The sequence below is a fragment of the Elaeis guineensis genome, chromosome 4, assembly GCF_000442705.2.
Source record: "Elaeis guineensis isolate ETL-2024a chromosome 4, EG11, whole genome shotgun sequence".
NCBI classification, from domain to species: Eukaryota; Viridiplantae; Streptophyta; class Magnoliopsida; order Arecales; family Arecaceae; genus Elaeis; species Elaeis guineensis.
In genome coordinates this window covers 41597355-41614196 of record NC_025996.2, presented here as the reverse complement: position 1 = coordinate 41614196, position 16842 = coordinate 41597355, and the positions used below count along the sequence as shown (strand labels likewise).

Here is a 16842-nt window from a genome sequence, read left to right as displayed (position 1 = left end):
CGTGCACCGTGCTAAGGGCAGTGCAAGCCCCGATCGCAGGCCGGCACCCCGACCGTCATACAGATAGCGTAGGATCCAATGGTCGAGAGCCGTACCGATTGTAGGTCGAGTGTCCACCGCCCGGACCTTGGTCGGGCATGTACGTTAGGTCGAGTGTCGGCCAATCACCAAACGTAGCTCGTTGATACGATCATTCCATAGAGTCTGATAGTCGAGTAGTGTCCGACGTATTCGGATAGGATAACGATGATAAGTCGAATATCCATTGTCCGGCCCTTGGTCGGGCGTGCACGTCGGGACGTATGATAAACGGTGGCAAGCCGAATATCCTTCGATCGATCGTGACCAAGTCGGTGAGTCGCAAGTCGAATACCCATTGCCCAGACCTTGGTCGGGCGGGTACATCATGGTGCACGATAAATGATGGCAAGCCGAATATCCTTCGATCGATCGTGACCAAGTCGGCATGTCGCAAGTCGAATACCCATTGTCCAGACCTTGATCGGGTGGGTACGTCGTGGTGCATGATAAACGGTGGCAAGTCGAATATCCTTCGATTGATCGTGACTAAGTTGGCATGTCGCAAGTCGAATATCCGTTGCCCAGACCTTGGTCGGGCGGGTACATCGCGGTGCATGATAAACGATGGTAAGCCGAATATCCTTCGATCGATCGTGACCAAGTTGGCATGTCGCAAGCGCGACTGCAATCATCCTGGCATTTTGCCCTTCTTAGTCGAAGCTAAGTCGGCAAGTTAGCCAGCCATGTTGCTCGAGAGTCGACTGTGGAAGGAGCGCGGCTTCAACTTAGAGAGATTTCATCGTCAGTGCTGGCCTTTCGTTAGAGTAGATAGAACGGTTCTCGTAAGAGTCATGTGTCGTCGGTGATCGAGTCGTAGATTCGGCGATCGAGACGTAGATACGGCGATCGAGTTGTAGATTTTCAATGAGACGTTGGGCCCAAGTTGGGATGTCGAGGCTCGTACTTCTGGCGAGGGCCGACCCTCGACAGAGAGCCAAACTTTGTAGACTCTGAAGTTTTAAAATTGAATTGTATTTCGAGCAAGGGCATACAGAATTCATTGATGATACAATTTCAGGTTGTCGGCATTCTAAGTCTGGGGAATGGCCGTCCCTTCTAGGGTTTCAAGTCGGTAGGCACCCGGCCTGCAGGTGTCTGCTATCTTGTAGGGTCCTTCCCAGTTTGGGGACAGTTTTCCTTGATCCTGAGGCTTCGAGACTTCCGCCTTCTTTAAAACCAGGTCTTCGGATCTGAAAGACTTTGGCCTAACTTTAGTGTTGTAGTATCGGGCCATTCTTTGTCGGTAGGAAGCCATGCGGAGTTGAGCCTCGCGTTGGAGCTCGGGTAGGAGGTCCAAGTCAGCTCTCCGACACTCAGAGTTGCCCAGTTCACAGTATTGCTCAACTCTAGTCGATGGTAGCCCAATCTCTAGTGGGATCATTGCCTCCATCCCATAGGCCAAATTGAAAGGAGATTCCCCGATCGGGACCCAGAGTGTCGTTCGGTATGCCCACAGGACCGAGTGCAACTCTTCGACCCAGAGGCCTCTGGCTTCATTCAGTCGAGTCTTCAACCCATGCAGAATGGTTCGGTTGGTTACTTCGACTTTTCCGTTGGACTGTGGATGCCCGACCAAGATCAGCTTGTGCGTGATATGAAATCTCGCACAGAACTCTCTGAAATCATTGTTGTCAAACTGTCGCCCATTATCGGTGATGATAGTGTGCGGCAGTCCGAACCTAGAGATGATGGACTTCTGGATGAAGTCTTCCATCTTTCGCTCGATGATTTGCACCAGGGGTTCGACCTCCACCTACTTAGTGAAGTAGTCGATTGCGACAACTATAAACTTTCTTTGGCCAGATGCCGAAGGGAAAGGGCCGAGTATGTCGATCTCCCATTGGGCGAAGGGCCATGGGGCGATAATGGAAGTCAGTTGGTTGGCAGGCCGGTGTTATAAGTTGGCGTACTTCTGACATGGCTCACACCTCTGAACTAAGTAGCCACGTCTTTCTTCATGGTGGGCCAGTAGTAACCTTGCCGTAGGACTTTGTAGGCCAAGGATTTGCCCCCCAGATGACTCCCGCAGATCCCTTCATGCACCTCTCTGAGTGCATAGTCCGCATCCGTCAGTCCCAGGCACTGTAGCAAGGGAAGGGAGAATGACCTTTTGTAGAGTCGTCCGTCCATCATTACATATTGGGAGGCCGTCCACCGGAGTCGCTTGGCTTCCGTAGAATTTTCGGGGCTGGTTCCATCAGTCAGATACTGAACGATCGGGTCCATCCAGCTTGGCTTGGTCGTCAGTTGTAGCACCTCCTCAACCCTGTCAATGCTCGGTTGCTCGAGACTCTCCATGAACGTCCGGCCCAAGGTGCCATAGGCAGACGTCGTAAGCCTGGAGAGTGCATTGGCCCGAGCATTCTCCGACCTGAAAATATGGAAGATCTCGAAATACTTGAGGTGTGCCATGAGATCTCTCACCTTCTGAAAATATTTCGCCATGGTCAGGTCCCATGCTTTGAATTCACCTTTGACTTGCCCCACAATCAGTTGGGAGTCGGAGAAGACTCTGAGGCTGTCGATCCCGAGCTCCTTCACCACTCTCAAGCCAGCGAGAAGTGCTTCATACTCAGCTTGATTATTGGAAGCTTTGAAGTTGAATTGGAGGGTGTACTCGGTAACCACTCCCTGCGAGTTGGTGAGCAGAAACCCGGCCCCGCTCCCTTGGGCATTGGAAGCTCCATCTATGTGTAACACTCAGGTTGACCCAGGGTCATATTCAGAGGTCACAGCTTCTTTGGAGCTCTCACCTTCCGATATTTGGTCGGCTGTCGGGCATTCCGCAATAAAGTCGGCTAGGACTTGGGCTTTCAAAGCAGATCACGGTCGGTACTGGATGTCGAACTTGCTCAGCTTCACCGTCTATTTCGCCAGTCATCCTGATGTGTCGAGGCAATGGAGGATCGCCTTCAGGGGCTGGTCGGTGAGGACCACGATGGCGTGTGCTTGAAAATACGGATGAAGTCGTTGCTCTGATATGACCAAGACAAATATCATCTTCGCCGCCCTTGAATACCGAGTTTCGGCCTCGTGGAGCACTTTGCTGGTATAGTATATGGGCTGGTAGGTTCGGCTCTCATTCTCCCGGATGAGTACCGAACTAACTGCCTCTAAGGCGGTAGCCAAATAAAGGTACAATATTTCTCCGACCTCGGCTTTACAAGCAGGGGTGGAGAAGTCAAGTACTTCTTCAAATCTTCGAAGGCTTGCCGGCACTCATTCGGCCAAGAGAAGTCCTTCGTCTGCCTCAGGATTTTGAAGAACAGGAGGCACCTCTCAGCCGGTCGAGAGATGAATCGACTAAGCATGATGATCTTTCCATTGAGCTGCTGCACCTCTTTTTTGGTGTTCGGGTGCCGCATGTCGATGATCGCCTTTATCTTCTTGGGGTTGGCCTCGATTTCATGTTGAGAAATGAGGAACCCGAGGAACTTTTTCAAAGCTATCCCGAAGGCGCACTTAGTCGGATTTAGCTTCATCCGATGTCACCGAAGAGTGCGAAAGATTTCTTCCAAGTCTTGGACATGATCTGAAGCCTGCGCGCTGATAAACACTTAATGTAAGTCATTTAAAGCAGAAAATTATATTTAATTTATTTTATTTATTAAGAATTTGATGCTTCTTTTTATGTTTTACAGGAAAGATGATCGCCGATACAAAGAGTCCGATTCATAGATCAAAAAGACTCAAGTTTGAAAAAATTTGGACTTAAAATAAAATTAAAATAAAAGAAAGACGCATCCGGTATTATAGAAAATGAAGATACTATGCAAGGAATTCAAAAGGATATAAATGTCATTGTAAAGAAATAAAAGTTTCTTTTTGGTATGTGAAAAGATTGGTTCACGTTAAATTTGCCTGGGCGCGCGTGAATGTGGGCAACATGAGCTCGTGGGCGCGCGTGAACACGCGGGATGCGGCGTGGACGTGCGGGGACGGGCGCGGATGCGGGACGCAGCATGGACGCGGGACGGGCGCTGACGCGGGTGTGGGCGCACGGAAGACAAGTTCAAAATAAGGAAAAAAATAATATTTAGAAATGTTTTGAAAGATTTATATTTTTTTAGTCCCACATCGGAAAATCATGTAAAACTCCTCCCTCCTAACACCTATAAAAAGAGTTTTGTACTCTCATTAGAGGGGGAGCCCAGAAATTCTTCTAGAGCCTTGCATAGAGGAATAGAAAGGGACTATTTCATGAGCAGCTAGGCTAGCAGTCTCGGGAGTGGAGAAGAAATTTTGTAACGACACAGAGATGGTTTATTGTTCTAAACTTTCCTATATTTCTTTATATGCAATAAAGATTATGCTTTTTATTTAAATTGTCATAGTTCTTTATTTGCTCCCTTTCATATGCTTTTATTTATGCTTTCTTGTTAGATTAATATTAGGAACAACTTTTACTTTCCGGAGACGCACCGTGATCTACGGATACGGGGCGTGCCGAGGAAAGAAGAGTTGTTTACCTAGTACTTTCCGGAGACGCGCCGTGATCTACGGGTACGGAGCGTGCCGAGGAAAGATAGGTATTTTTCCTAAGATTAATCACATCTATTTAGTTAAAAAAGAGATATAACTCTGCTAGTCCAAATTAATTCAAAACTTCCGAGCTCTTTATTTTTTAATTACCTCAATTTTAAGATAATTTATTTTCTAAATCAAAAACAACGCTTCTTTCTTTTACCTTGCAATCTCAACTTAGCCCAAGGTCCCTGAGGATACGATCTCGACTCATCCTACCTACGTAGTGAGTAGAATTATTTTTGGTGCTATCAACGACTACGCATCAAATTTTGGCGCCGTTGCCGGGGATCTTGGTACGGTTGAATTAAAAAATTAAAAAAAAAAAATTTAAAAAAAATATACTTTTCAGTTTGTATTTCTCGTTTTAAATTTTTTTTTTTCAATGCTTTCTAGTTAGATAATCTTATTTGCATAATTATATAATTACCTTGCATAACTAATTTACTATTTAAGAATTTCTCTGCTTAGAATAATTTGCTACTTTTTATAGCCTAGTGATTTATTGCTTTTTAGACTTAATCACTTAAATTTATTTTCTTGCAAAAAAAAAAAGAAAAAAAAAGTCACTGACATTTCATAATACTTAACTAAAATAGCGTAACCTCAAATATAAAAATTTCTAACTTGATTGGACACCTTGTTTCCTTGCATTGCATCTCCATAATTAATCTTAAGGGCAATAACCCATTAACCAGATAAGGTGGGGATTTGATCACCCTTCCTTGGCCCACAAATCACTCCCTTGCATTTGCATAACCTAGACCTTAATTTAAAATCAACTAGACGTCAGCCTTAGGAATTTCGAGCTCAATAGGATAAGAAAGCTCTAGAGTTGAACCGAGTGCGGATTGGTTAATTGCTCGGTGTCTAAGGCAAGTGGTTAAAGAAAGTGATTTTCAATTGATTCCGTTGACTGACCTGGCCAACTTAGTTGGTGTCTAAGGAAAGCAACGAGCAAGGAACCTCCCACATCTTACGCTTACCTGGCCGAGTCAGTTAGTCAGTCTTGAGCTTGGAGTGCTCAAAAGCAATCTTGAAAGTTAGGAGCTGTCTAGATCTGAGTTAACCTTAGGATAGAGAGTCTATGATTGTTTAAGTTGATTGCAATTAACATCTAAACATTAATTAATTTCTCCCTTTTCATAGATTTAAGATTCTTAGGTTCTTCTCTTTAGATTTTCTTCATTCTTTTCTCACTTTATTATAAAAATATATATTATAAAAAAAAAAAATTTCTGTGTGTGCTCTACAGTATAATTGTAAGGTGTATGCTTGGCCGTAGATCGTTATGACCAGAAATCCAACCTTTTGATCCAGAAATAGAAAGAACCCTTAGAGCCAACAAACATAAAAAGATGGACCGAAATCAGGAGAATGATCCACCCAAGCAATTGAAGGAGTACTTTACTCCTTCCACATATACCTACTCTCCTTGTATTCAAGTGCCTCCTGTGGAGGCCACTCAATATGAAATTAAGTTCAGTATAATCCAAATGTTACCTTCATTTTATGGACTTAGTAATGAAGACCCTTATAAACATCTTGAAGAATTTCTTGAGATATGCTCAACTGCCAAAATTCACAACTTCTCTGATAATGCTCTTAGGTTGAAATTATTTCCTTTTTTACTTAAGGACAAAGCCAAATACTGGCTACATACTTTGGATTCCATGACTATATCAACCTGGGACCAGCTGCAAGGAGAGTTTCTCAAGAAATATTTTCCCATAGGAAAAACTAATCAAATAAGGAAAGCCATAACTAGTTTTTCCCAATTAGATGGAGAAATATTTTATGAAACATGGGAGAGATTAAAAGACCTTATTAGAAAATATCCCCACCATGCTGTACCCAAGTGGCAGTTAATCCAATATTTTTATGATGGGCTCTCTGAAAGACATCGACAAATGGTCGATGCATCATGCGGTGGGACATTTATGCTGAAAAGTGAGGATGAGGCATGGCAACTGTTTGAAATTTTAAGTGAAAATTCATTACATCATATGTCTGCCTCTATTAGAGATAAACCCATGTTAAACTCAAAAAGAGGTGGAATATATGAAGTAGGAAATGCCATAGATATCCATCAAAAGGTAAATGAACTGTCCCAAAAATTAGATCATCTTCTAAACACTGGACAATCCCCGATTCCACCTAATCCAATCCAAGAAGTTTGTGTATTGTGTGCAAGTCCGAACCATTTTGTTAGTGAATGCCCAGCCGCACCCCAATTTCCTGAGTTTGTGCACGAGCAGATTCAGCAAGTCCAACAAGCTCGCAGACCAGGAAACGATCCATATTCGAATACTTATAACCCTGGCTGGAGAAACCATCCAAATTTTTCCTGGAGACCACAACCAGTGGTTGGTCCTGCCACACCTCGACCTCAATATCAAGACCCAACATATAGGCATGGACCATACCATCAATTTCAAAATATTCCTCAACTGTCTACTACTGGTCACAGCTCAGCTTTTGAGAAAAAAGTCCTGAAAGCACTAGAAGGATTAGAAGTCAACACTCAGATCCTTAACTCCCACACACAATCCATTGCTAAGCTAGAGACCCAAATAGGTCAACTAGCGACTGCATTCAGTAGGAGGGAAGAAGAAAAATTACCTAGCCAACCCGAGAGCAACCCAAGAGGGCAATTTGTGATTGAGAGTTATAATACCCCAGAAGCTTTTTCTGAACATGCCAAATCAATCATGACTCTGAGAAGTGGGAAGGTCATTGAACACACTAGTAAAACTAATGAGACCGACCCTAAACCTCTAACCGAATCCAAATCACCCAAGAACAAGGAGGACCTGAAAATAGAGAAGGAACCAACTGTATCGGAATCATCTTACTTATCTAAAGCCCCATTTCCGGATGCCCTGAAAGCCCCTATTCCTGCAGATAAGAAGGAAGAAAAACTTGATGAGATGTTGGAATTGTTTAAGCAAGTCCAAATTAATCTTCCCCTTCTAGACGCAATCAAACAGGTCCCTGCTTATGCCAAATTTTTGAAGGATTTGTGCACCCAAAAACGTAAATCTAGATCACAAATCCCAAAGAAAGTATGCCTCACTGAACAGGCTAGTTCTGTCGTCCAGCATGCCACTCCGCCAAAGCTTAAGGACCCAAGAGCCCCCATCATTTCCTGTGTTATAGGAGATTATCACATTGAAAAAGCTCTTCTAGATTTAGGGGCAAGTGTGAATCTTTTACCTAGTTCGGTGTATGAACTCTTTGGATTCGGAGAACTGAAACCCACATCAGTCACATTATAGTTAGCCGACAGATCAATTAAAGAACCACGTGGAATGCTTGAGGATGTCTTGATCAAGGTAGACGAGTTTTACTTTCCAGTTGATTTTCTGGTTCTCGATATGGAATTAAGTAGCAACCCCAGACAAATTCCCATTATCTTAGGACGACCCTTCCTAGCTACGGCGAATGCATGCATCAATTGTAGGACAGGAGTCATGGACGTATCGTTTGGGAATAAGAAACTGAGACTGAATGTGTTTGGTGCTTCCCAAGGACCATCAATGGATAGTTGCTTCAAAGTAGATACACTAGAAGACATTATAAAAGATGCAACACCCATAATTCTAGCACCTGAACCCTTAGATACTTGCTTGGCTCACTTTGGAGTGTATGACTTTAAGGGATATATGAAAGAAGTTAACATATTGTTGGATACACCACATGATAAAACTACTCCTCCATGGACAATCAAGTATGAGCCATTGCCCATCTTTTGTTGGTTTTATTGCATATGACGTCTGGCTGAAGACGTAAAACTTAACACTTTTTGGGAGGCAACCCAAATTTCTTCTATCTTGTGTTAACTGATCATCATTTTTTTTAAAGAATAAAAGACCACTCTGTATGGAAGAGTCTGTTAATAAACTTGACGTCTGGCTGAAGACATAAAATTTAGCGCTTTTTGGGAGGCAACCCAACGATTTCATATTTTTTTACTTTATCGCAACTGCAGGAATTTAGAACAAGAGCCTATTAATCAATGAAGCTATCTTCAACTTTCGAAGTAAAATTATCCCAGGTTCACTCTCTTCTTTTATTTTCTTTGCTTTCTTACTTCATTGAGGACAATGTAGATTAAGTTGGGGGGGAGAAATTAATCTAATCCTCGAGTATGGTCAGAAATAATTACTTTTGTGTATTCAAATTTTATTTTGATTAAGAGTCAATTAGGCATCCTAATAAATGAATGATTAACGGTCAAGATAATTTTAGAGATACTGAGGAATAAATTATTAAGAAAACCCAATGAATAGTAGGGTTTGAACTAGACCAAATTTTAGGAGTGATTCTACAACCCTCTTCTTATTGATCTCAATAAAGAATCTGCTTCATGAAAAATTGGGTGGAAAGATCGAGGTATGCAAAAATTCTCCTTAAAAAAAAAAAAAAAAAAAAAAGAGAGAAAAACAACATTGATCTCCTACTGAGTAACCGGGCCCTTTCGCCTAAGTAAGCGTTGTGGTTCGCGTAAAAAGGTAGGCAATGTTATATATATATATATATATATATATATATATAAAGAGGACTAAATTGCAAGAATATAATAAACCTCTTTCCCATTAAGTTAGAGGATTTAAAGAGTAAAGTGGGGAGTTAGTGAAAGAAAAGCTCTGAAATTTCTTTAGTTAATACTCAGCCACTAATTGGGTCAAATTGATAATCCAATGAAATATCTCTTTAATGGTCTGACCAAGTATCATCAACCTTTTGGGATGCCTAAACTAATTTTTGATTCAAAATCGAATCGGTACACAATGCTGATATATCTATTTTACTCGAGGACGAGTAAAATTCAAGTTGGGGGGTGTGATAAACACTTAATGTAAGTCATTTAAAGCAGAAAATCATATTTAATTTATTTTATTTATTAAGAATTTGATGCTTCTTTTTATGTTTTACAGGAAAGATGATCGCCGATACAAAGAGTCTGATTCATAGATCAAAAAGACTCAAGTTTGAAAAAATTTGGACTTAAAATAAAATTAAAATAAAAGAAAGATGCATCCGGTATTATAGAAAATGAAGATACTATGCAAGAAATCCAAAAGGATATAAATGTCATTGTAAAGAAACAAAAGTTTCTTTTTGGTATGTGAAAAGATTGGTTCACGTTAAATTTGCCTGGGCGCGTGTGAATGTGGGCAGCATGAGCTCGTGGGCACGCGTGAACACGCGGGACGCGGCGTGGACGTGCGGGGACGGGCGCGGATGCGGGACGCGGCGTGGACGCGGGACAGGCGCTGACGCGGGTGTGGGCGCACGGCAGACAAGTTCAAAATAAGGAAAAAAATAATATTTAGAAATGTTTTGAAAGATTTGTATTTTTTTAGTCCCACATCAAAAAATCATGTAAAACTCCTCCCTCCTAACACCTATAAAAAGACTTTTGTACTCTCATTGGAGGGGGAGCCCAGAAATTCTTCTAGAGCCTTGCATAGAGGAATAGAAAGGGACTACTTCATGAGCAGCTAGGCTAGCAGTCTCGGGAGTGGAGAAGAAATTTTGCAACGACACAGAGATGGTTTATTGTTCTAAACTTTCCTGTATTTTTTTATATATAATAAAGATTATGCTTTTTATTTAAATTGTCATAGTTCTTTATTTGCTCCCTTTCATATGCTTTTATTTATGCTTTCTTGTTAGATTAATATTAGGAACAACTTTTACTTTCCGGAGATGCACCGTGATCTACGGATACGGGACGTGCCGAGGAAAGAAGAGTTGTTTACCTAGTACTTTCCGGAGACGCACCGTGATCTACGGGTACGGAGCGTGCCGAGGAAAGATAGGTATTTTTTCTAAGATTAATCACATCTATTTAGTTAAAAAAGAGATACAACTCTGCTAGTGCAAATTAATTCAAAACTTTCGAGCTCTTTATTTTTTAATTACCTTAATTTTAAGATAATTTATTTTCTAAATCAAAAACAACGCTTCTTTCTTTTACCTTGCAATCTCAACTTAGCCCAAGGTCCCTGAGGATACGATCTCGACTCATCCTACCTACGTAGTGAGTAGAGTTATTTTTGGTGCTATCAACGACTATGCATCACGCACTCTTCACCAGCATGTCATCCATGTACACCTCCATGTTGTGCCCGATTTGAGCTTTGAAGACCTTATTGACGAGGCATTGGTAGGTGGCTCCGACATTCTTCAGACCGAAGGGCATCACTCTATAGCAGTAAAGGCTCTTGGCGGTCATGAAGGCTGTATGCTCTTCATCCTCGGGTGCCATCCAGATCTGGTTATATCTGATGAAGGCATCCATGAAGCTGAGCAGTCGATGACCGGATGTCGCATCCACCAGTTGGTCAATCTTCGACAGTGGAAAGCTGTCCTTCGGGCAGGCCTAATTCAAGTCGGTGTAGTCGATACAGATCCTCCACTTCTCGTTGGCTTTCTTCACCACGACGACATTTGCAAGCCAGTCAGGATATGTGGTTTCTCTGATGAAGCCCGCCTCGAGTAACTTGTCCACTTCCTCGTCGATGGCCTTCTATCTTTCGGGGGCAAAAGATCGTTTCTTTTGTCTCATCGACTTTGCGTCAGGGGCGATGTTGAGTCGGTGAGTCATTATTTTCGGAGGTATGCCGGACATATCCACTACTGACCAAGCGAATATGTCAGCGTTAGCTTTCAACAGCTCTATCAGCTGCCGTCGCTCCGGGTCGGACAACTGCGACCCGACCCAGACGACCTGTTCAGGATTCTTTGTCATCAGGATGAAAATTAGCTGTTCAGCCGGTTCACCCCGCTCCTCCTCTTCCCGTTGGTCCAGCTTGTAGACCGTCAGGGAGTCCTTCGATTCATTGCTTTGAGTAGAGATTTGGAAACATCACCGAGCGAGTTGTTGATCCCCGCATATTTTTCCAGCTCCGTTTTTAGTCGGGAACCGGACTAGCAAGTGGTATGACGAGACTATCGCTCTGAGGGCATTTAGCCTGGGTCTTCCAAGTATGGCGTTGTAGGCCGAAGGTACTTGGACGATCGTGAAAGTCATATAGACGGTGCTTTGTCGCAGTTCGGCCCCAACTATCATGGGAAGAGTAATTTCTCCTTCCACTGCGATGGCCTCCCCGACGAAACCCACTAGAGGCGTAGAGACTCTCCTGAGTCGGTCGGTCGACAGTCGCATTCGGGAGAAGGCCGAGTAAAACAAAACATTAGTCGAGCTTTCATTATCAACAAGAATCCTTTTACATCATAGTTCGCTATTGTCGTCGAGACAACAACAGCGTCATCATGGAGAGTTTGGATTCTTCGAGCATCCTCATCTATAAAGATGATTACATCATCTTGGCGCGGCCTCTTCGCCGACTCCCCTTCAGTAGTCGTTCCTCGATCCAGTCGTCTGGAGATTATGTTGATGACTCCAGCAGTAGGCTGATTATTCGCTGCCTTTTCAGTCGGTTGGGGTCGTTGGTCAGGAAGGGGCCGAGCCGGTGGGTCCCTTCAGTACTTTCTAAGATACCCTCATCGTATGAGGGCCTCTATTTCATCCTTGAGTTGGATGCATTGCTCGGTATTGTGACCGTGGCCCCGATGGAATCGACAGTATTTTCTCCGATCGAGGCCCTTTGCCTTCAGAGATGGAGGCCGTCGCAGGCATTCCGCCCTTTCGATCTCCATCAGGATCTGCGCACGAGGAGCAGAGAGAGGGGTGTAGGAGTCATACCTGCAATGCATCGATCTCGGACTCCGACGTCGGGGCGATCTCGGACTCCGTCATCAGGGCGAGACCCGTTTATCAGTCGAAGGCCCGCTGGGTTCGGCAGGAGTCTGATTTTTCTTTTTCTTCTCCTTCTGGCCAGTGCCCTCGGTCAGGCACCGATCGGAAGCTCCTTCGTCCGCGTGCATGTATTTGTATGCGCGCTCCAGCAGTTCGGCATACATTCGGGGGAGGGTCTTGTCCAAGGAATATGTGAACCGAGACCCTATTAGCCCCCTCTTCATGGCCGAGATAGCCATGTCTTCGTTGAGATCCCGGACCTCAAGTGTGGCTGCATTGAATCGGGCCATAAAGTATCGGAGTATCTCGTTTTCTCCCTGTTTGAGAAAGAAAAGACTATCCGAGGTTCGTGGCGATTTTCGGCTAGTGCTGAAATGGGCCATGAAAGAATGCTCGAGCTGTCCGAAGGAGTGGATGCTCCCTGAGCGAAGGCCGGAGTACCAGGCCCTAGCAACTTTACGAAGCATGGTGGGGAAGCCGATGCAGAGGAGGGCATCGGTTGCCCCTTGAATTGTCAAAAGAGCCTTGTAGCTCTCCAGATGGTCAACTGGGTCGATGGAGCCGTTGTAAGGCTCCACATGAGGCATCTTGAACCGACTAGGGATTGGTTCGTCGAGGATAAATCGGGAGAGAGGTTGGGTGGTCTGGAAGTCGACGTCATTCGAAGACTTCTGACCATCCGCCTGGAGCTGGACAAGCCGACGGTCGATTTCTTCGAACTTACGTTTGTAGTTGTCCAACTGTCGGTGTTGAGAAACCCCAGGGGTCGAACCTCCCGATGAATTTGAGAGTGAGGCAGACGGTGTCTGCGGCCGCTTCTCCTTCCTCGCCTGCTCCAGTTGGGAAGGAGAAGGATGCCGAGACTGGTGGGTGTCGCACCGTGGCCGCCTCGCTCCTTCTCGGTGGGAGTGCTGAGATGGCTGCTCTTGAGGAAGAGACGAAAGTTGACGCGGGCGTCGGCGGCTGCTTTTGGACGGCATAGGGTACGCCATCGGTTGTTCCGTCGGTGGTTGTGGCAACTGAGTCAGTTGCTGTTGGAGGTTTTTGACCGTATCCGTCAGAACGGTCATTTGCCGCACGATCGTCGTGATCTATGCCTCCGTGGTCACCACCGGATGCAGAGAGCTGGGTTCCACCATGGAGGGCAAAGGAGGGGCCTCTTCTCGACGGAAAGAGTGCCTTGCCGATCCGATAGCTCTCGATCACTGAGCCCTGATTTTCGTCATCTTGAGAGGTTTTTCAAGCTCTATGGAGCTCGCTGGCTTACCTCTGTCGGAAGCCCCTACCTGGCGTGCCAAATCTGTTGCGGCCAATCCCCTCGTCGCCCGATCGTCGGGGTCGCGCACCTACAAGAAAAGTTCTCACTGACCGAAGATGCCTCTGGCGGGGACCCTCCGACGGTCAAGTCAGAGAGGAGACTAGGCAACAGTGAAAAATCAGGAGCTCAATGGGGGAGAGAGAGAGAGAACTCAAGAGCTTAGAGGTGCTTCAGAGAGCTTGGAAAGCTTGCCTAAAACTTACCAAAACTATTGCCTTATCCCGTTTTATAGTAGAATGTGGTATGTCCCGCCATTAATGGTGCAGACAACTGGGGAGTTGTCAAATCACTTGGGGCTGTCAAATCATCGTGGGTTGTCAAGTCACTGAGATTAATCCATGTCCTTAGCAGGACAATGCCCCAGGCGGCCATACCGCATGTCCTTGACAGGACTACTGCCCATAGCGGTTGTATGGCGTTTGGGCAGGCTGGCAGACTATATGTCGGTATTCGGCTGCCGGGACGTCGGGTGATGACTTGAGAACACCGTCGGCTGATCTGGTGCCTTGTGGAAGTCGGACGTCGGCTGCCACCCCCGACAGTGAGTCAATGATACGGGTTCGGCCGCTCGACCGGTCGAGAACAGTATGGGTCTGTTCAGCCGGCATACTTTTGGTCGGATATTGTCAGCAGCCACTATCGGCAGCCATTATCGGAGTCGTCCGTCGGTCCGGTGGGTAGAGTCGAACGTCGGTCGGACCGGTCCAAGAGTAAATCGACGTACAGGGTCAGTCGGTATATCCCAACAAGTAGAAGTTGGGTTCTTTTAAGATCCATTAATTTATTAGTTGCTGTGAGATGAAATAGAAGGATCGCTTTATATTAATTATTAGCAGGACAGAAAGCATTTCCATTGCCGTCCATGACCAACCAATGAATTGGTCTCTGAATATTCCACCTTGGAATGTAAGGTCGAGCTTCCTTCCACACCACACATGACTTGTTAGCAGTCAAGAGTCCATGGGATATTTATGAAGATCTCTTGGCACACCACACGACTTAATTGTCGTCAAAAGTCCTCGGGATGGTTATGAAGACTTCTTTCCAGGACCACACATGAGTTGCGCTAGTCTAGTGGTCCAAAACTTGACAAGTCGTACCAAAACCAATCTAAAGTCATGGAAGGGATAGAATAGGTGCAGTGCTTCTGCATCTAATAAGAGGAACCGTGCAGGTTTGGTGCAAGGCTGCGTAGGGAGACGATATCAGTGTGCGTGTAATAATGCAGTGCTGCATTGAATGAGAGATGGGAGAAATTAAACAAAACGGAGAAGAAATAGAACCAGGTTTTATTTAGACTTCTTTAAGGCGCGTTTTTGGGGGTACTCTAGTATCGAAAACAAATTCCATGTCTAATTATCATATTTAGCAAAAAAATCTAACAAAAAAGCAAATAATATAAATTTTCTTATGTCTGGTATAATCAAAAAATTTGAACGTACGTAGGAGTTGATCATGTTAACTTAACCTTCTTGTCTATTAATTATTTTCTTTAAGACGGTTATCTTTTAAGAGGAAAATCTTTGATATGTTGGAGAAAATTTTTGTCATTGCAGTGATACAAAAATCCTTTCTTGGGAAACCTTCCATGACCTACAACTAAATTGGCCTCTATCTGAATTCCATCTTGGAATGTAAGATTAGAAGCTTCCAATCAAGGCAAAACTATTACGGGTCTATTTGGTTGGAGTTAATCTGGTATAAAAAATGAATCCCATATCCAATTATCATATTTGATATGAAAAATAAAAAAAAAAATAGTAAAAAAATTGGTAGGCCCAATGTTTATTTTTCGAAGAAAGAAGGTAAAACAAATACCATGGGAGATTGATATTTGGTAATTTTTTGAGTAGTGATAATCCAAACTTGACCAAAATACCTCCAATAAAACTACATATGTAATCCATGAATTTATGCTGATGTCTTTCCAACTCCAGTCACTAAAGAGTTTTTGCAAAAAAATTAAGATGAAGATGATATTAATATAAAAAGGACCATTTAATTATAATCATTATATAAAAATTAATTAGAGATAACAATACTATTTTAATATTAAAAAATTATTTTATGTTAAATAATATATTTATAAATTTAATTATATTCTTATATAGATTTACCTCCAACTAAACATAGTAATTTTTTTCGGTATCATTTTTTAAAATAATTATTTCATCAATCAAATATAATAAAAATTATTTTTTTTATAATTATTTTTTTAGATAAATAATTTTTGATATATTTCAACCAAAGCGGTACTTACAAAGCCTCCTTTTCCACGCCACATCTGTCTTCTTCGGTGTGCTTGGTCATTGGTTAAATACTTTGACAAATCGTACCGAAGCCAGTTCAAATCCTGCAAGGGCTTGAATAGCTGAGTACTTACACATGAGGCATATATTTAGCCCCTATTCAACTACACGTTGGAGAGACCTTGGTACTTATGCATGACTTCTGTGCTTAAATGGCTTGTTTTTCGAAGTCCAAGTTGGATTTTAAGGATAGTGGGGCTGACGGCCACACACCCGGATGCACTCGGTTCGATCAATTGTACCCTATGCGTGGCATGCACAGCGCTTACGTGCATGGATGGTAGCATATTTTACCACACTTTAAGTTAAATTTAAAATTTAAATTTAAGCTTTAAATTTGATTTCAATATATAACATAAACGTTGTGGATAAAGTTTAGTTTTATACTAAATTTCTTAATGTTACGCTAACTTCGATATTCATTTAACATGCATGTACTGGCAAGCCTTCAGGTGCTAGCAATACCAAAGTTATTGAGGTCTTCATAGGCCTCCTCAATGGTTATCTGGATCGAACCTATAAAAAAAATGTATATTCAGAGGCTTAGCATCATTGGTTCGAAGTTTATTGTGGCCTTGTGCTGCTTAGTCTGAAACAGAAAAGCTCCATTAAATTTTTCTTCCTACATTTATTTTTCACCATTCTCTTTTCAATATTTATAATCTTTCGTTTGGACAATTGAAAGTGTTGATTGGAACAAACCTCACTTGCGATCATACCAGAGGAGGATCGAATTGAGTTGGGTTGCTATATCTTGGAAATGATCTTGCTATGGACATACATGAGTAAGACTAATTTCATTTTTAGGATAGTGTTCCTCAAAACCTTGATCCAGACAA

General features: G+C 43.3%; 1 non-coding gene across 1 annotated transcript; it reads right to left on the bottom strand.

Moving 5' to 3' along the window:
* Positions 1–6350: 6350 nt before the first annotated feature.
* Positions 6351–6456, bottom strand: LOC140857705 (small nucleolar RNA R71). The gene has a single exon (XR_012141197.1). It is a non-coding gene; the product is annotated as a small nucleolar RNA R71 (small nucleolar RNA).
* Positions 6457–16842: the final 10386 nt, after the last annotated feature.